A 21819-nucleotide genomic window follows, 5' to 3' on the forward strand; every position below is an offset into this window, starting at 1 on the left:
CAGACAAAATAGACTTCAAAAAAAGGGCCATAAAGAGGTGACTTCATAATACTAAAGGGAAGAATCCACCAAGAAGACATAAACATTGTAGATGTATATGTACCCAACATAGGAGCGCCCAAATATATCAAGAAAATCTTAGAGGACTTCAAGAAAGATATTGACAGCAACACAATTATAGTAGGAGATTTTAACACCCCACTGCCAAAAATGGACATATCTTTCTTCCAAACTACATATCAACAAAGTTATTGTTGCACTGAACAATGCCCTAGATGAAATAAACTTAACTGATAATATATATATAAAGAGAGAGCCCTTAATCCCAAAGAAGCTAAATACACATTCTTTTCAAATGCACATGGAATATTTTCAGAGATAGACCACATGATAGGACACAAAACAAGCCTCAGCAAATTCAGGAAAATTAAAATTATACCAAGCATTTTCTTCAACCACAAGGGACTAAAACTGGAAACCAACCCCAAAGGAAAAAACCCAAAACACCCAAAGTCATGGAGACTCAATAGCATGCTATTAAACAACAAATGGGTCAAGAATGAAATTGGAGAAGAAATCAATTAACTTCTGGAAACAAATGAAAATGAACTCACAACAACCCAAAATTTATGGGACACAGACAAGGCAGTCCTGAGAAAGAAGTTTATAGCAATACAGGCCTACCTAAAAAATATAGAAACATTTCAAACAAACAGCCTAACTTTATGCCTACAAGAACTCAAGGAACAACAACAAAGACAGTCCAGAGCAAGTAGAGAGAAGAAAATAACAAAGATTAGAGCAGAATTACATGACATAGAGACTAAAAGCACAATTGTAAGGATCAATGAATCCAGGAGCTTGGTTTTCAAAAAGATAAACAAAATAGACAAGCCTTTAAGTAAGATCATCAAGAAAAGAACAAAGAGAACCCAAATAAACACAATCAGAAATGAAAGAGGCGAGATACAACTGACACCACAAAAATATGAAGGACTGTAAGAAATTACTATGAAAAACTGTATGCAAAGAAATTTGAAAACTTAGGTGAAATGAACAAATTTCTAGAAAAATATAATCTTCCAAACTCAATGAAGAAGAAGCAGAAAGCCTGCACAGACCAATAAAATTGAAGCAGATAAAATTGAAGCAGTAATCAAAAATTCCCATCACGCAAAAAGCCCTGGACCAGATGGTTTCACAGGAGAATTCTACAAAGCATTTAGGGAAGAGCCAACTCCTATTCTTCACAGACTGTTCCAAAAAATCCAAAATGATGGAAGACTCCCAAACTCTTTTTATGAAGCCAGCATCATCCTAATTCTAAAACCAGATAAAGATACAACAAAGAAAGAAAACTCTAGGCCAATATGGCTGATGAACATAGATGCTAAAATCCTCAACAAAATACTGGCAAATCACATCCAACAATACATTAAAAAGATCATTCACTATGACCAAGTGCGATTCATCCCAGGGATGCAATATTCACAAATTAGTAAATGTAATACATCACATAAGCAAAAGGAGAGACAAAAATCACATGGTCATATCAATAGATTTGGAAAAAGCTTTTGATAAGGTACAACATCCATTTATAATAAAAACACTCAGCAAAGTGGGAATACAGGGAGCATTCCTCAAAATAATAAAGGCCATACGTAAGAGACCTACAGCCAACATCATATTCAATGGCCAAAAACTAAAATCTTTTCCACTAAGATCAGGAACAAAACAAGGATGTCCACTTTCACCACTTCTATTCAATACAGTACGGGAGGTTTTAGCCACAGCAATCAGACCATAAAAGGAAATAAAAGTCATCCAAATCAAAAAGGAGGAAAAAAACTGTACATGAAAAATTCTATAGACTCTATCCAAAAACTGCTCGACATAATAAATGAATTTGGCAAAACAGCTGGTTACAAAGTCAATATCCAGAAATCAAAGGCATTTTTGTATACCAACAGTGAATCAGCAGAAGCAGAAATAAAGAAAAAATCCCATTCGATATAGCAAAAAGAAAAATAAAATATCTGGGAATAAACCTAACTAAGGAGGTAAAAAACCTGTATGCAGAAAACTACACAGCCCTGAAGAATGAAATCAAGGAAGACACAAATGGAAACATATACCTTGTTCATGGATTAGAAGAATTAACATCATCAAAATGTTCATACTGCCCAAAGCAATATACAGATTCAATGCAATACCTATTAAAGTACCAATGGCATATTTCACAGACATAGAACAAACACTTCAAAAATTTATATGGAACCATAAATGAGCCCAAATAGCAGCTGCTCTTTTGAGAAAGAAGAACAAAGTAGGGGGGGATCACAATACCTGATATCAAACTGTATTACAAGGCCACTGTAATCAAAACAGCCTAGTACTGGCATAAAAACAGGCACATAGACCAATGGAACAGAACAGAGAGCCCAGAAATCAACCCAACTCTCTACAGTCAATTAATATTCGACAAAGGGGGCAGTAACATAAAATGGAGTAAAGATAGCCTCTTCAACAAATGGTGTTGGGAGAACTGGACAGCTACATGCAAAAAAATGAAACTTGAGCACAGACTTACACCATACACCAAAATAAATTCAAGGTGGATAAAAGACTTAAATGTAAGTTGTGACACCATTAAAGTCCTGGAGGAGAACATTGGCAAGAAAATCTCAGATATTTCATGCAGCAACTTCTTTACTGATATGTCCCCTAGAGCAAGGAATATAAAGGAAAGAATGAACAAATGGGATCTCATCAAAATAAAAAGCTTCTGTGTGGCTGAAGAAAACAGTATTAAATTAGCAAGACAACCAACTGTATGGGAAAACATATTTGCCAATGATACCTCAGACAAAGGTTTAATCTCCAAAATATACAAAGAACTTACATGACTCCACTCTAAGAAGACACCCAACCCAATTAAAAAATGGGAAAAGGACTTGAACAAACACTTCTCCAAGGAGGACATACAGAACATTCAGAGACACATGAAGAGATGCTCAATATTGTTAGCTATCAGAGAGATGCAAATTAAAACCACAATGAGATACCACTTTACACCAATCAGGATGGCTATAATAGACAAAGCAACAAACAACAAATGTTGGAGAGGTTGTGGGGAAAAGGGGTCCTTAGTTCACTGTTGGTGGGAGTGCAGACTGGTACAACCATTATGGAAAACAGTATGGAATTTTCTCAGAAAAATAAAAATCGACCTGCCTTTTGACCCAGCAATTCCACTGCTAGGATTATATCCTAAGAATCCTAAAACATCAATATCAAAGAACCTATGCACCACAATGTTCATAGCAGCACAATTTACAATAGCCAAGAGTTGGAAGCAACCTAGGTGCCCATCAGTAAATGAATGGATCAAAAAATTGTGGTACATATACACAATGGAATTCTATGCAGCAGAGAGAAAGAAGGAGCTACTACCTTTTGCAACAGCATGGATGGAACTGGAAAGCATTATGCTGAGTGAAATAGGCCAGGTGTTGAAAGACAAATACCATACAATCTCACCTTTAACGGGAAGCTAAACAACAAAACAAACAAGCAAGCAGAAAAAAAAAACAAAGACACTGAAATAGAGAACAAGGGGATAGTGACCAGAGGGGAGAAGGAAGGGAAGTTAAGGGAAAAAAGGGGGGAAGGATTTGGAGGAACAAATAGGAAGGACACAGGGACGAGAACTAAGGGGGGGTGGAAATGGGAGGGAGGTGGGGAGCAAGGGGCGGGGGAGGCTGGGATGGGAAAAATAGACAAAAATACTGTACTTGGAAAATAACTAAATAAAATTTTAAAAAAAAAATAAAACATCTGGGAATAAACCTAACCAAGGAGGTAAAGACCTATACTCAGAAAACTACACAACACTGAAGAAAGAAATCAAGGAAGACACAAACAAATGGAAACATATACCTCGTTCATGGATTAGAAGAATTAACATCATCAAAATGTCCATACTACTCAAAGCAATTTACAGATTCAATGCAATACCTATTAAAGTACCAATGACATATTTCACAGACATAGAACAAACACTTCAAAAATTTATATGGAACCATAAACAACCCAGAATAGCAGCTGCAATTTTGAGAAAGAAGAACAAAGTAGGAGGGATCAGAATACCTGATATCAAACTGTATTACAAGGCCACTGTAATCAAAACAGCCTGGTACTGGCATAAAAACAGGCATATAGACCAATGGAACAGAACAGAGCACCCAGAAATAAACCCAATTTTCTACAGGCAATTAATATTCGACAAAGGGGACAGCAACATAAAATGGAGTAAAGATAGCCTCTTCAACAAATGGTGCTGGGAGATCTGGACAGCTACATGCAAAAAGTGAAACTCGAGCACCAACCTACACCATACACCAAAATAAATTCAATGTGGATAAAAGACTTAAGTATAAGCCATGACACCATTGAAGTCCTAGAGGAGAACATAGGCAGGAAAATCTCAGATATGTCATGCAGCAACATTTTTCTTGATATGTCCCCTAGAGCAAGGGACATAAAGGAAAGAATTAACAAATGAAATCTCATCAAAATAAAAAGCTTCTGCGTGGCTAAAGAAAACAGTAGTAAAATAAAAAGACAACCAACTGTATGGGAAAACATATTTGCCAATGATACTTCAGACAAGGGTTTAATCTCCAAAATATATAAAGAACTTACACAACTCCACTCTATGAAGACAAGTAACCCAATTAAAAAATGGGCAAAGGACTTGAACAGATACTTTTCCAAGAAGGACATACAGAGGATCCAGAGACACATGAAAAGATGGTCAATAGCGCTAGCTACCAGAGAGATGTAAAGTAAAACCACAACGAGATACCACTTCATACTGGTCAGAATGACCATCATAAACAAAGCAAGAAACAAGTAGTGGAGATGTTGTGGGGAAAAGAAAACCCTAGTTCACTATTGGTGGGATTGCAGACTGGTACAACCACTATGGAAAACATTATAGAAATTTCTCAGAAAAGTAAAAATAGATCTACCTTTTGACCCAGCAATTCCACTGCTAGGATTATATCCTAAGAATCCTAAAACACCGATGCAAAAGAACCTATGCACCACAATGTTCATAGTAGCACTATTTACAATAGCCAAGAGTTGGAAGCAACATAGGTGCCCATCAATAAATGAATGGCTCAAGAAACTATGGTACGTTTACATAATGGAATTCTATGCAGCAGAAAGAAAGAAGGAGCTCCTACCTTTTGCAACAGCATGGATGGAACTGGAAAGCATTATGCTGAGTCAAATAAGCTAGGCCCGTGAAAGACAAATACCATATGATCTCATCTTTAACAGGAACCTAAAGAACAAAACAAACAAGCAAGCAAAATATAACCAAAGACACTGAAATAGAGAACAGGTTGACAGTGAGAAGAGGGGAGAGGGGAGGGAATTCCAGGGATAAAGGGGAAGGATTTACAGACACTAGTATAAAGGGCACATGGAAAAGAACTAAGCAGGGTAGAAATGGGAGGGAGGTGGGGAGCAAGTGGTGGGTGGGCTGGGATGGAAGTAAAAAACAGAAAACTGTACTTTAACAACAATCAAATAAAATAATTAATTAATTAATTAATTAATAGAAAAAATCTATTATTTCCAAAATAAGTGAGTAATGGGGTATCACCACACAGTAGTAGTAAGGTATAAAATGGTAGGGTTTAAAGGAAAATTTGATTAAAAACATTAAAATGCATATTTTTTATTCCATAGATTTCATACCCATTAAATATGTTTCATTAAGCAACTGGATAAGTTAGCCAAAATATATGTGATTGTTTTCATTATAGCATTTTTATCAAAGAAAATATTGCAATCATAATGTCTAAGAATAATTGGTGATCAGTTACTTTTTATGGTACATCCATACAATTAAATGCTATAAAGCCATTTAAAACAAAGAAGAGAATTTTTTTATTGAAATTGTTAAAGAGAAAAAGCCAGGTTACAAAAAAATTTCTACGTCATGATATAATTTTGGGAAATGAATATATTTGCATAGAAAAAATGTTTAGAAGACTATATAATAAAACATTAAATAGCAATCTTTGATAAAAGTTGGAAGCACATGTAATCTCTGCTTCTTTCTTAATAAATATGTTATAGTTATTTTTAATTAACATGCATTACTTGTATTATATAAAAAGTACACAGGTTTATAATTGTTTTGTAATTTCTTAAACTCTAACCTAGGTTGGAGCACATCAAGGGCAAAAGCATAATAATAATGGATTTAGCAACCTTCTAAATCTACATTTTAACATCTGAAACTCACATTTATTTGTGTGTACAGTGTCCTTTGTTGCAAAACATTGTTTAAAAATAAAGCTACTTAGGGGTACAAACTTCCAGTTCTAACACTAAGTTCTAGGGACCTAATGAACAACTTGATGATTATAGCTAATACTGTATTATATACTTGAAAGTTGTAAAGAGGGTAAATCTTACAAGTTATCACAACTAACACATTAAGAGAAATGGTAATTATGTGAGGTAGTAGAGGAGGTAGTGAAAAGCTGTGGGGGTCATCACTTTGAAACATATAAGTATCAAATCAACACACTGAACACCTTATACATATACAGTGGTATATGTCAATTATGTCTCAAAGCTGGAAAAGATAAAGGAAAATAAAACTATAGCTGGAGAGAGACAATGAATCTAATTCTAATTAAGGATTAGATTTCAGTAGTCATTATTACCCACCTTGATGTAGATGAACAACAAGATCATCTTTTCTCTTGAAAGAACTGTAGCTCTTCTTACAAAATTAGATAGCAACTCGGAACTTCACAATTTTAGATACACATAGCCAGCACCATCAGCAAAGCTTGCCAAGAGAAAAAAATGTTTGAATGAGTAAACTAAAAATAGAAGGCAGTGGTACTGAATAAAGAACTCTAGATATGAAGGTTGCCCCTTAGTAGCTGATGTGAGTTTTCTTCATAAATACTCTTTGATGGTCTGCCAAATTCTTTACAGGAACCCCTGCTCCCTACCTCACCCCAACAGTGGTCAGAACAGAGCATTTATCATACCGTGTTTACTACTTATGTACATGCATTTCTACTATGGCCTGCATGTAGGGTTTGTGAAGACACTAGGTGTCATGTTTTTGTGCTAAATACTCGCTGAGAGCTTTGGTTTTGCTGTCTATTTTTTCTGTTTTTTTGTTGTTGTTTTTTTTTGTGGGGAATTTAAGAGAGTGACAAATCATGCTCCCCTGCTGGCATCTTCCCTTCACAATATACTTTTCATTTTTTAAAAAAAGTAACTTACAAACAGTATAGAGCACAGATCAGTAGGATCCCAATTTCTTTAAAGAGCATAGATAACCTGATCACAAGTATGCCATGCTCTCCTAATGTATTCTCGGTTTTGGGGAGCTAGCACCACAAATTTAGATAACAGGGATTCTCTGTTATCCAAAACCTATTTGGTGGTAGCAATTTGGATAGTGAAGAAATTATCAAAAAAATGTACTCAAATCTATGTCTCCTAAGTTCAAATAGAGAAAGTTCACAATGTAATTAAACATTAGATATTATATTTTAATTATAAACATTCAAGATGAAATTTCAGAAGATGAGGTGATTTTTACTTTCTTCTCTATTCCCTTATGCAGTCTAGAAATTTTCTAAATCAAAGTTGAGTGCTTTGTTTTAAGTTAAGTAGTAATTCACATTTTAACATATTTTTCAGGAAATAAAAAGCTAAGTCAGTACTGATGTGAATTGTGTGATTGACCATCAGACTGTTGCCCAGTCAACATAAAAGGTAACTCACAGTGAGAAGCAACTTCTTAATTAAAATGAGCTTTTCAATAATAAGAATAGGAAATATTCTAAGAAATGTGTTTTTTTCACTGCCCCCAAACCATTCTGTACAATGCTAAATGAAATTAATCATCTTCTTTACTTACTATATTAAGCCGATAAATTTTTGAAGGCAAAAAGAATCTGTAATGAAAGAGGAAGTAATATTATTTTTTTGGTAACAACTATGTTATTTAATCAGGTCACCATGAATTCAATAAAAGCAATCTATTTTTGTTCTGTCTGCCTTGTTCAGATCAATTTTTCCATTGCGAAAGCAATAAAAACCCCACACAAATTTAAAGGTTTGAATTAAAATCAATATAATTTATTCTAGAATCCACTTCTATTTTCTTCAATAGATGTACTTCAGGCTTTTGAGAATCCCTGCATGTCTGCTGATGAGAACATAAAAGTAAAGCTCATCCTAAACACAGCACTGTAGATGAAACAGTAGCAGCAAAAACAATGTGCCATTGATTGTTTATGGTGTTTGGAGTTTTATAAAAGGCTGTAGAAGTGTAAATGCCTGAGGTATGAGTGTGCAACATAAAGGTCAGATGGAGATTTGCACAAAAATACATCATTTAGCACTTTGACAGATCATCAAAATTATGACCCCTCAATGCTGCCTTGTCACTCTTCCTACCCCAAAGCCATGCTTATTTCTCAACTCACTTCAATTTTGACTAGCCTCATAACTTTCTTTCACCAGCAGAATCCGGCAAAAGTGACTTTGTGAGTGTTCCAAAGCTTAGGCCTAAAGAAGCTTTGCCACTTCTGCTGACCCCATTTTCAGGCCTGAGACCACCATGCATGAAGACATGAAAATATATGGCATGAAAGAATATGTGGAGAGAGAGACCCACCCACTGCCCACACAGCTACCCCAGCCAAGCACTGCGGAGGAGAAAACAGAACTACTTGACCACCAAGGATATCCAGACAAAGAGTACAAATGGGGTTTGGTTTCAGCTACTTACTTTGGGAGTAGTTCCTTATACAGCAAGAAGTCCTGCTTCATCTAATTATTCATCCAACAACTAGTTCTGGAGTATGACCTCTGTTCAGGTCATGGGCACTAGAAAAACAGAGTTGAGCATTAACAAAGGTCCCTTTTTTACCGAGTCTCTATTCTAGTGTTTAAAGATAGGGAAGGGAAAGACCAACTATTAAAAAACAGTGAAATAGACTTCCGCCAAGATGGAGGAGGTGTCTCCAACATAGGTGGAGACACTGTGCTTTCTCACACAACCTAGTTTAGAGACAACTAAATTTTAGCAACAGAAAACATAGCCAGAACACAGAATATTGAACTTTTTGGAAGTCTGTTAACAACAAATTCTTCAGCCTGACCGGTAAGAGGGGCGAAACCAGCAGCTGGCGGAGCGGGGTAGCACAGGAAAACTCCCTCAGACAGACTCAGGTGCGCAGAATCCAGGCGCAGGTTTGGACCTAGTGAGAGACCCAGCGAGCGACCTCAGGGAAACAGTGAGGGAACTGGGCAGCAGGTTGACTGTGGTTGCGCATTCCTGCACAGGTAGACAGGCGACAGAGTGGGCAGTGAGATGGGCCCCAGCAGGCCCCAGTGCCGAATGGCAGCAGAGGGCGCCGCCATTTCCATGCTCTGACCCCGCCTCCACATACAGCATCACAACCCAGCGACCTGGGAGTCCAAGGCCATGCTCCTCGTACTTAACGGGCGTGAACAGAACAAAAATGGCTCAAAAAGATCTCAAAGCCCCAGAGCCTATAAATCTAAGCAATGAAGAAATAGCAAAACTCTCAGACGCACAGTTTAAAACACTGGTGATCAGGATCCTCACAGAACTGGTTGATTATAGCCACAAATTAGAGAAACATATGAAGGTGAAACTAATTGAAATGAATGGAATTGCACAGGAAACCAATAGCGATGAAAAGGAAACTGGGACTCAAATCAATGGAGTGGACCAGAAGAAAGCAAATAATGGCCAAACAGAAAAGAGTGAAGAAGCAAGAATTTAAAAAAATGAGGAGACATCTTTAAAGATGTCCTGTACCTCCAGGATCCGAACATCCGAATTATAGGGGTACCAGGATGCTCCAACATCCGAATTATAGGGGTACCAGAAGGGGGAAAGGAACAGCCACCAGTGGAAAACTTATTTGAACAAATAATGAAGGAGAATTTCCCCAATCTGGCAAAGGAAATAAACTTCCAGGAAATCCAGGAAGCTCAGAGAAGCTTGGGACCCAAGAAGCTTGGGTCCCAAAGAAGTTGGACCCAAGAAGAAACACACCAAGGCACATCATCATTACATTAGCCAAGATTAAAATGAAGGAGAGAATCCTAGAAGCAGCAAGAGATAAGGGGACAGTCACCTACAAAGGAGTTCCCATCAGACTGTCAGCGGATTTCTCAAAAGAGACCTTCCAGGCAAAAAGGGGCTGGAAAGAGGTATTCCAAGTCATGAAATCCGAAGACCTACAACCAAGATTGCTCTATCCAGCAAAACTTTCATTTAAAATGGAAGGACAAATAAAGTGCTTCTCAGATAAGTTCAAATTCAAGGAGTTCATCATCACCAAGCCCTTATTATATGAAATGTTAAAGGGACTTACCTAAGAAAAAGAAGTTAAAAAATGATGAACAGTGAAAGGACAGCAAACTCACAGTTATTAACAACCACACTTAAAACAAAAGGAAACTAAAAGGACAGCTAGATCAGGAGTGGAAACATAGAAATGAAGATCACGTGGAGGGTTAGCAACAGGGGAGTGGGAGGAGGAGAAGGGGGGAGAAGGTACAGAAAATAAGTAGCATAGACGGTAGATAGAAAATAGATGGGGGGCAAGAGTAGTATGAGAAATATAGAATCTAAAGAACTTGAGACACATGGTCATAAACTAAAGGGGAGGTAATGGTGGGAACGGGGGGTAGGGTGGAGGGGAATGAAGGGGGAATAGAATAACTGTAATGGCATAATCAATAAAAAATGAATAAATAAAACTGAAATAAATGATAATTGCACATACAAAGAGGTCAGTGCTGGATAAAAAACAAAGCAGGAGAAATGGGTGGAGCATGAATAAGGTGAGCAGAGGCAGGGAGAAGACCTTCGCAAAGGTTTCTCTACTTTGGTAACATTTAATCAGAGACCTGAACATTGAGAAGAAAGAAAAGGGGAAAATGTGAGGGAACAGCCTTATACCAATAAATATAAAGGTTGTGATGTGGAATCAGGCTGCCATGGCTGGGTGTCATCAGGTCAGATGCAGGAGGGTAATGAACTTGGGGCGGATAGCTGAAGTGGAGGTCCAAGAAGCAGGTTCTGAAAAGGTGCTGTAGGCCCTTGTGCACCATAATCAGAAGGTCTGTTATCTGTTGAGTGGTGAGCATTTTCTTCCTTTTTAACATGCAGTTAGTCAGACACAAAAAAACCTTGCTGTAAATAATTCAAGTGATGTAGCAACAGACTCTTTCCTGTGCCCCCAGTAAAGCCAGCCTGCTGTAATGGCCATTTTGACCCTTGGCTCAAAAATAAAATTAGCATCATTGTGAGCTTTGGAAGCTATCTGTTGCCTGGATTCAAATCTGATAAGCAGAAATTTATGACTTAAAGTATTGTCTTTAAAGAGCCCGTTTCATCCCAGAAATCCCTGACACTAAAGGGAAGTTAATTCGAATTTGGGTCCAATGATTGGGAGTTTGGAAAGCCTGCATTGTGAGAACAGCTCTGCAACTGAGGGTGCTACCACTAGTCAGAAATCCAGGGGGAAAGTGGGCCAAGCATGCTGCTCCTCGTATTGTGCACCTGAAACAGTGGCTGATTATACAGTTAATAATGCACTTCACTGAATCTCTAAGCTTTTTATATCAAAAGTAACTATAAATTGCATTTTCTAAAACAATACTTAAAGAGGCAGGATATGAATGTTGTCAGAGAAAATCAATAGATGATGCAGAACCTAAGGGGCCACTGAAACAAGTGTGTCCAAGTTGTTTCTGGATCTGCCAGCAGCAGCAACTGTCTGCTCAAGCTTTGCTAGGCAAGTGGGACTACTGTGCATGGATGATTCATCATGGAATCAGGCTGTAAGTTTCTGGCTCCAGGTGAGCCTGTCATGTATATGTCAACAGTATGACTCTATTAATAAAGATAACCTACCTTGGAAAAGAGCAGGGATGCCGTTTCTCATGTGGATTTAGAGGCTGGCCCATTTCCGGGATGGAAAGAAGATATAAGGAAACTGAAAAATGTTGGTAGCTCTTCAAAAAATTGCAGTTATAAAGATGATGAACCATGCTGTGTGGGGATCACTAGGGCAACCATAACCAAGTACCACAGACTGGGTGGTGTAAGCAGCAGCAATATATTGTCTCACAGTTCCAAAGGCTGCACATCCAAGTCAAGGTGACAACAAGTTGACCTCCCTCTTGAGGGTAGTGACAGAGAATCATCTCTAAGCCTCTCTTCTGGTAACTGACTGGCATAGTGGACATACCAAGGCTTGTAAAAGCAACACCCAATCTCTGCCTTCCTCTTCAGATTGTGTTTCCTTATGGGGATGTCTGTCTCCAATTTTCCCCCTTTTTAAAGTATATTTTATTTGATTATGCTATTATAGTCATACCATTCCCCCCCCTTTCTTCCCCTCTGCCCTGCACCATCCCTCCCACCAGCATCCTCCAACCTTAGTTTATGACCATGGGTTGTACATATTAGTTCTTTGGTTTGTTCACTTTCAGTAGTATTCTTAACATCCCCCCTGTCTATTTTACCTATCAATTACATTTCTATTCCCTGTACCTTCTCCCCCATTATCACCCCAACTCCTTCCTGCTGAAAACCCTCCACGTGTCTTCATTTCTGTGATTCTGTTCCTGTTCTTAGTTGTTTTTGTTTTTTAGGGTCAGTTGTGAGTTTGTTGTCACTTTACTATTCATAGTTTTGATATCCTTGTTTTTCTTAGATAAGTCCCTTTAACATTTCATGTAAAAAGGACTTGGTGATGATGAACTCCTTTAACTTAGCCTTATCTGGGAACCACTTTATCTGCCCTCCATTCTAAATGAAAGCTTTTCTGGATAGAGTAATCTTGGATGTAGGTCATTGCTTGTCACGACTTTGAATACTTCTTTTCAGCCCCTCTTTGCCTGTAAGGTTTCTTTTGAGAAATCAGTCTGATGGGAACTCCTTTGCAGGTAACTGTCTCCTTTTCTCTTGCTGCTTTTAAGATTCTCTCCTTATCTTTAATCTTGGGTAACATAATTATACTGTGCCTTATTGTGTTCCTCCTTGGGTACAACTTCTTTAGGTCTCTCCAGGATTCCTCAACTTCCTGGAAGACTATTTCCTTCACCAGACTGGGGAAGTTTTTCAAATAAGTGTACAATTTCTTGCTCCTATTCTCCTTCTGGTACCCCTATAAATCAGATGTTGAAAGGTTTAAGGTTGTCCTGGAGGTTCCTACACCACTCCTCATTTTTTTTTTTTGAATTCTTTTTTCTTTATTTTGTTCTGATTGAATGTTCATTTCCTCCTTCTGGTCCAAATCGTTGATTTAAGTCATGTTTTACTTCCCTTCACTTTTGGTTTTCTACATATTTTCTTTTATTTCACTTTGCATAGCCTTCACTTCTTCCTCTGTTTTGTGTCTGTACTCAACCAATTCTGTGAGCATTCTGATTACTAGTGTTTTGAACTCTGCACACGGTAAGTTGGCTACCTCCTTGTCACTTAGTTCTCTTTTTTTTGGAGTTTTGCTGTTTTTTCATTTGGGCCATATTTCTTTGTATTGGCATACCTGTTACATTGTAAGGGGCAGAGCCTTAGGTATTCATCAGGGAGGGGCAACCCAAATTTGCTTCATCATGTGGAACTGTATGTGGGGGAGGGGTTAGAGAGGAAGTGATGTTGTTTACTCAACTCTCACTCCACTTTCAGTCACTACCTTCGCTACCCACAAGCAAATCGGGCCCTTCTGGTGCTGATTCCCAGATGGGTGGGTTTGTACACACCCTAGGTCTCCATGTTCTCTCCAAAATACTCTCCTGTGAGACTGAAAATTTCTTCTGCTACTGAAACCCTCACAGGTTTTTATAGCCAGTGGTTCTGAGGCTTTATTTTGCCCACACTGGAACCCTGGGTTGTATGGTCTGTCTCATTCCCCAGTTGTTCCCCAGGTTTATCCACACATGATTATAGGACTGCCTGGTCTGCCACCTTGTTGTGCATCTTGTCTGCCCCAGCCACCCACCTCCACCCCTCCCACCAGTCTGGATGAATGTTTCTTCTTTAACTCCTTGGTTGTTGCATTTCTATACAGTTCGATTTTCTGGAAGTTCTGGTTGTTTTTTTTGTTTTAAATTTATTGTTGTCCTTCTTCTAGTTGTGTGAGGAAGCAAAGCATATCGACCTACACTTCCATCTTGACTGGAAGTCCAATTTCCCCTTTTTATAAGACACTGGTCATATTGGATTAGAGCCCATTGTAATGATCTCCTTTTAACTCCCTGAAGACCATCTCTCTAAGTAAGGTCACGTTCTAAGGTACTGCCAATTAGGATGTCAACATATGAATTTGGGGGATAGGCAGTTGGGGACACACTTCATCCCATAATAGTGACATATCAAAAGTGGGGGGAATCATTTAGTATTCACAGTCTAGGCTGTGCCTTGCAATCTCCTAAGGAGCTTTGAAAAGCAGCTGTGTCCAGATGCCACTCTCACTGATTTTGATTGAATTAGTTTTGGTTAGGGCCCCAACATGAGGAAGTTAAAGCATCTTCTGTGCTTTTGAAGTACAACCAAGATTGGAAAAACACTAATTCACTATAATATTTAAGAGTAGTGTCTACTCTTATTCAGGAAGGAAACTATTAAATAGAGCAGTTATTTTGAGGATCATGAGGGCAGAGGCTACTTGCACTCATCACCAACTTATATATCCCTTGGACTTAACAGTGTCCTGCCTGATGTGGCTGCATGAGAAATATTAATGTAAGAATGCACAGATGAATAAATTCAAGTCCAGTCAGATCCACCAAGTATCTACTATATACATGTTGAGTATAACATTAAGCACTGAAGAAATGTAAATATTTTTGAGCAAATGAAGGCATGAGATCACAGCCAACATTCCCTCTGGTCCTCCTATATGATATGTGATGGGGTGTTACAATCTAAAATTTAGCATTTTAGTGTACTGGAACTAAAATATTTATGTATTTATTTACTTATGGTTGAAGGAGAATTTCTATTATTTTTATGTACAGAAAACTCCACAGTGTACACTTAGCCCAACTTGGTAGCCAGTTCCTTAGCCTCGACCTTTTTTAGCTTGGCAATTTGAGCCACTAACTTTGGACTCAGGAAATTGTCTCTCCACTGGTGTTGGGTCTCATTATATTTGTTGCTATAATTGGTCTGTATAGCTTCCACCAGCTTAGCCACAGCTCCTTTCTCTTCTGAGTTAACCTGTGTAAAGGTGATGGTGGTGCAGGTCTTCCTATGGACTAGAGGCCCCAGCCTGGCCTTCCCTTTGATGATGCAGTAGGGAACCCCTGTCTTTTAGCACAGGGTAGGCAGGAAGATAGCCAGCTCGATAAGATCCATATTTTGTGCCATCGTTACCAGCTGGGGCTTCTTATTCTCCACCAGGGTAGTGACAGTGTTAGTCCCTTCTAAAAGGACAGGTGGCCTCTTGTCAGAGACATCCCCTTTGCTGACAGCTTTTTTCTCACCAAGGCCAGCAATCTCTCCTTCTTCCCTTGCTTTTTCTCTGATAGGTACCTGTGGACCAGCTTGAGCAACTGTGTAGTTGTTTGGTGGTCCAAGGCCTGGGTGAACTGGTTAATGGCAGGAAGCACTTTCAGACACTTATAGAGAATGGCCTTTTGCCTCTGCAGCCAGATGCAGCAGGGCCATTTGATGAAGTTGATGAGAGTCCAGTTTGGGCTGGATGTCCTGTCTGATGCCAAAATTCTTGGACCTCTCCTCCAACAGGGGGTTCACTAAGTTTTTGGCATCTTGCTTCATCATGATGACAGGGTCTGGCACAACCTTCCTCCCCTTGGTCTTCCTTCCCTTTGGCATCTTGGGCAGAGGAAGGAGACAGCCAAAATATTTATTTTAAATCACCTAAACAGCCTACTTTTGCCTAGAAATTATTTATTTATTTATTTGTTTGTTTGTTTATTTGTAATAACTCATATAACTAGACCATGAGGCCATCCTCTCTCAGTAAGAACACAGACACTTACATAACAGCTGACAGAGTCTTTGTGGACACATTTCAGGATTCCTTCACAGTGTTTACAAGTTACCATTCATTTGCAGGAGGAAAAGCGATGACAGAATGCACACACAAAGTCCTCATAAGAAATGCCTACATTCAAAATAATATAATTCAGATGTCCATGGAGCAGCACAACTTAAGATACAGATATTAGGACTTATCCCTCACAAATTAGTCAGAGATTGACTGGAATAAGGAGATGAGCAATCACGTGTTGATCTGGTCAGTTTGGTAAGTAGGCTACATGGTTTTAGCCCAATGAAAAAGCTCCTTTGGCTTCTGGTTTTTTTTTAAATTTTTAATATATTTTATTGTTTATGTCATTACAGTTGTCCCATTTCCCCCCTTCATTCCCTTCCACCCTACACCCCTGTAAGGGACCAGTTTGTCTTGTCCTGGCAAATGTGACTCAGCTCTGTATGGAAAACCTACAGAGGTGAAGTGGTAGGCAGAAGCCAGATCTTCAAACCAAGTTTTCCCATCGGAATCAGGCCTAGAAAATACTTACAGACTGTTATGGCTTGCTCTTGCTAAAACTCCCTCACCCTGGTCTAAAGCAACAAATGTATGTTGTTTATCCTCAAGGTAACTTCTAAAGCCTGTGTGAGCTCTCCCAAGGACAAAGCTAATCAGTTCATAGCCATTCCCCTCTGCATGTTATTTTTATTTCCTTGATTGTACCTAGAATGTAGACAATAATGTTCTAGGTGATAGATAATAAATCTTTCTATGATATAAGACCCCACAAAAACAATAAAAGCCTGTCTAGGCAAGGGTCAGGGTGCTCCCCTCTTGAGGGAGTGGCTGAGGCATAATAGGCACTCTCCCCTTGAGAGAGTAGTCCTTCCTGTTCCCTTTTCCCACACAGGATTGTTGTTGCCTGTGCATTGATTCTCGTCGTCAACCACAACAGGCAGACTCTGCTGGACAGGGTCTGCAACACACCCCCTTCCCCCACATTCTCCCCCTATAGTTCATTGTGAGGGCATTGTGAGGGCAACTTTGCCAGCAAGTCTCCCCAACCACAACGGATGACAATGAAACTACCAAGACATGATCTGCTTGGGGAGGAGAGGTGGTCAATCTCTCACAGGAGAAGGAACAAAAACCTCTTCTTCAATGGCTTTTATTGGGTTGTAATATACAGGAAACAGGTAAAGCTCATCAATCAATGTCAGGCTGGGAGGATCAAACAATAGACAACATTTCAAAAAAATCTGAGGGCTTAGTCTGAGTCAGTGTCTGTCAGGTAAGGGGGCTGCAAAAACTTTGAGAGACATACTCATTTCCTGCATGGACCCTTATCATATGGATGAAAGCACTCTTAGCAAAGCAGGCTTCACAGGATTTTGTGAATTCTTTCTTGTGCCTGATCACCCTGGATTCCACCCTATCCAGGCAAAGGGCTACACCACCTTCCCCATCATAAGTTTTTAGGCTTAAGTGGATAAGAGCCAGGAAGCCCTTCTCCAAGTTGGAAATGGGGACTCAGGCTATGTCAGAATAGCTAGTGGGTGAGGGTTCATCACTCCCTCTTTGTTGCAGCTCCCAAGTCCTTCCTTGAGGGCCTCCCAAGTGATTGTGTCTGGCTTAGGTTGCCCCTCCTCTGAGGGGTCTTTATTCATCTCTGTATAACTGACCAAGCGCTGGTGGCAAGAGATGAAGCAGAAGCAACACTGCTGCCAGAGATAAGCTTTGTTTCCTTAATGGCTCGAAGTCTGAAGGTTGCTCATTCAGCCTTAGCTGTGGGGGGCAGTTACAACTCCTGAAACCAGGCAGAGTGGTTCCCAACAGTCCATGTGTCATAAGTTCTTAGCTTCTACACTTCCCACACTACTCTTGCCCTCCCCCTATTTTCTCCCCACTGTCTATGCTACTTATTCTCTGTACCTTCTCCACCCCCCTCCTCCCACTCCCCTGTTGCTAACCCTCCATGTGATCTCCATTTCTGTGGCTCTGCTCCTGATCTAGCTGTCCTCTTAGTTTGCTTTTGTTTTAAGTGTGGTTGTTAATAACTGTGAGTTTGCTGTCCTTTCATTGTTTATCTTTTTTATCTTGTTTTCTTAGATAAATCCCTTTAACATTTCATATAATAAGGGCTTGGTGATGTTGAACTCCTTGAATTTTATCTTATCTGAGAAGCACTTTATCTGCCCTTTCATTCTAAATGAAAGCTTTGCTGGATAGAGCAATCTTGGTTGTAGGTCTTTGGATTTCATGACTTGGAATACTTCTTTCCAGCCCCTTCTTGCCTGCAAGGTCTCTTTTGAGAAATCTGCTGACAGCCTGATGGGAGCTCCTTTGTAGGTGACTGTCCCCTTAGCTCTTGCTGCTTCTAGAATTCTCTCTTTCATTTTAATCTGCTTCTAGAATTATCTCTTTCATTTTGATCTTGGCTAATGTAATGATGATGTGCCTTGATGTGTTTCTCTTTGGGTCCACCTTCTTTGGGACTCTCTGAGCTTTCTGAACTTCTGGGAAGTCTATGTCCTTTGCCAGATTGGGGAAGTTCTCCTTTATTATTTGTTCAAATAAGTTTGCCACTTGTTGCTCTTCCTCTTCCCCTTCTGGTACCCCTATAATTTGGACGTTGGAATGTTTGAAGATGTATTGGAGGTTCCTAAGCCTTTCCTCATTTTTTTGAATTCTTGTTTCTTCCTTCTTTTCTGTTTCATTGTTTCTTTCTTCTTGTCCACTTCATTGATTTGAGTCCCAGCTTTCTTTCCATCACTATTGGTTCCCTGTGCCTTTTCCTTCATTTCACTTAGTGTAGCCTTCATTTTTTTTCATCTAATTTGCAACCAAAATCAACCAGTTCTGTGGCCATCCTGATCAGTAGTGTTTTGAACTGTGCATCTGATAGGTTGGCTATCTCTCAGTTGCTTAAAAGTATTGGCTCTGGGGCTTTGATTTGTTCTTCTGTTTGAGCCATAATGTTTCAGTCTGGTTGCACCTGTTACACAGGAGGGGTGGAGCCTTAGGTGTTCACCAGGGTGGGACAACCCAGTCACTGGGTTATAAAGGTGTATGTGGGAGCAGGGTCAGAGAAGGAGCAATGGCACCTGTTCCACTCTCTCTCAATTTTCAGTCCCCTCTGCCACTTCCCACAAGTAAAATGGGCCCTTCTGGTGCTGGTTCCTTGGTGGGTGGGCTTGTGTACATTCAAGGACCCTGTGGGTCTCTCCAACAAACTCTTCTGTGAGGCTGGGAGCCTCTCCCAGCACCTCAACCCCCGGAAATTTTTGCAGTAGGTGCTTTTAGGCTTTATTTCCCATCACTGGGACCCTGGGTTGCATGGTCTATCTCACTGCCCTTTATTTATGCCTGGTTTATCTGCATGTGAATATGTGTCCTCAGTCAGCTAACTGCCTTGCATGCCTTATTTTCTTCCCACACCAGTTCTGCTAACCTCTTCCTGCCTCGACCCCTCTCACTTCACTCCCAACTCTGCTCCTCTTATTGGTCTGGATGAATGGTTCATTGTTTTTGGACTTTGGTACAGTTAAATGTTCTGTCTGTTCTGGTTGTTTTTGTTTCTAAATCTTTATTATCCTTAAATTTGGTTGTACGAGGAGGTACAGTGTTTCCACCTACACCTCCATCTTGGCCAGAAGTCTGTTTTGTTTTTTTAATAGCTTTAGGAGATTGTGGAAAACTTTGATCAATTGTTTGGTTACCCATCTATCCAACTGAGTCTGCATATACTACATGCCCCAGTAGAAGTTATAAAAAGGGGTTCTGCTGGATAAATAAATTACCAAATAGATGTGCTTTTGTTATGGCTACTACCCACCAAAGCCAGGGTACAGAGCATGCAGGCTGAATCACAGTGCACTGCCTCTTAGGTAGTTGTCTTTGTGCTGGGTACTGATCACAACCGAAAGAAGCCCTCCATGCAATAAGCATCTGTGAAGTACCTATTATGTGCCAGGACTGTACTGAGATCCGCAGGTTAAAAAAAAAATGACTGACATGTATTACTGTCTCTCATGAAGTTCATAGTTTACTTGGATAGACACAATCAGATGGAAAACTGCAGGACAGTGTAAACAGCAAAGGCAGGAGTAACCTGTGGAACACAGCCCAACCTCATAGAGAAGAGAATATTAGAAATGGGTTATAGAGCATGGGTAGAACTTTATCACATAGCAAAAACAAACAAACAAACAAACAAACAAACAAAAAACCAAAGAGATAATGAATAGTAAGTGCCAAAGTATGATCACAGAAAGATACGGTCAGTGAAAAGCAAACCACCCTATGGGGCCAGAAAACAGAATTAGCAGAATGGGAATAGCTGGAAAAGGAGCCTGAAAATGTACACTGGCTGGATAATAAAGATGAATCAATTCACCAAAGACAGAGGAAAAGATTTAGGAAACCAAGATAATGGTAGGAAGCAAGGAGGCTCAAGCAAACTGGAGGAAAAAGCACTTATCTGTTTATCTGTGAACACAGGGAGTTCCCAGTATCATATGGCTTTTGATCTTTAAGCCTTATCTCAATAGGTCACTTCTGTGAATAACTTAGTTTATCATATGAATACATTTTCAAAAGTCTCATCACATTTCATTTAAACTTTGTTTTTTTTATGAGAATAAGCTGTGAAAGGGAAAAATTAAAGACACTTCGAACAAACAAATGGATGATTTTATAATTGGCAAGTGTTTTGCAGGACTAGGAGAAATGTGTTACATTTACACAGAAACAAGGTATCAGAAATATTAAATGTATGAATGCTATCTTTATTATCTAAGCAACACCTGGTGTTGTCAGTAAGTGGAGTTTAACTAAGACAAGGCAGGAGTGTTTGGAAATAAGGAATATAGATTTTACTGGGGAGTCTCAATATCAAATTTACTTCGAGGAGATCAAGCTGAGATAAACAATGTCACTTAAAAGAAACAGAAATCCTTTTAGGCCTATAAACCCTACTAGAACCAAAATGAAGTCACAAGCATATAAAAAAAGATGCATGTCAGTCAAAATGGAGTTGGTATAGAAAATGAGAATTTGCAGGCAAGTATCCAACCAAAGTAAAAATGAAGTCAACAGCCTTCAAGTATGCAAGAAACAGTGACAAAAAGATTCTATGTCCCTATTCTAATTCTATGATCATAAAGAAATTTATATTACAATTTGACTTCCCTGAATGAGCTGGTTCTGCTATCATCAGTAGTTAATGAATTGCTGTCCATACAGTTACTTTGCTTATTACAAGCAAAGCAACTGGTATTCAGGAACTATACACCAGTTTAAAGGACTCTAGTGAATTGCCAATACAATATCTATTTCTTTTTTTTTTGCTTTTCTTCTTTTTTTATTTTAATTGTTGTTCAAGTACAGTTTTCTGCCTTTTACTCCCATCCCAGCCCACCCCCACAGTGCTCCCCACCTCCCTCTCATTTCTACTCTCTTTAGTTGTTGTCCATGTGTCCTTTATACTAATTCCTGTAAATCTTTCCCCTTTTCCCCTGAAATTCCCTCCCCTCTCCCCTCTGGTCACTGTCAGCCTGTTTTCTATTTCAGTGTCTTTGGTTATATTTTGCTTCTTTGTTTGTTTTGTTGATTAGGTTCCTGTTAAAGGTGAGATCATATGGTATTTGTCTTTCACCACCTGGCTTATTTGACTCAGCCTAATGCTTTACAGTTCCATCCATGCTGTTGCAAA

The 21819-nt window shown here is 39.2% G+C and overlaps 1 pseudogene; it reads right to left on the minus strand.

Annotated features, from left to right (window-relative positions):
• Window positions 1–15145: 15145 nt before the first annotated feature.
• Window positions 15146–15946, minus strand: LOC119049271 (60S ribosomal protein L7a-like; annotated as a pseudogene).
• Window positions 15947–21819: the final 5873 nt, after the last annotated feature.

This window comes from Artibeus jamaicensis, unplaced genomic scaffold (genome assembly GCF_021234435.1).
Source record: "Artibeus jamaicensis isolate MK-2021 breed Jamaican fruit bat unplaced genomic scaffold, CSHL_Jam_final contig_1157, whole genome shotgun sequence".
Taxonomy (NCBI): Eukaryota; Metazoa; Chordata; class Mammalia; order Chiroptera; family Phyllostomidae; genus Artibeus; species Artibeus jamaicensis.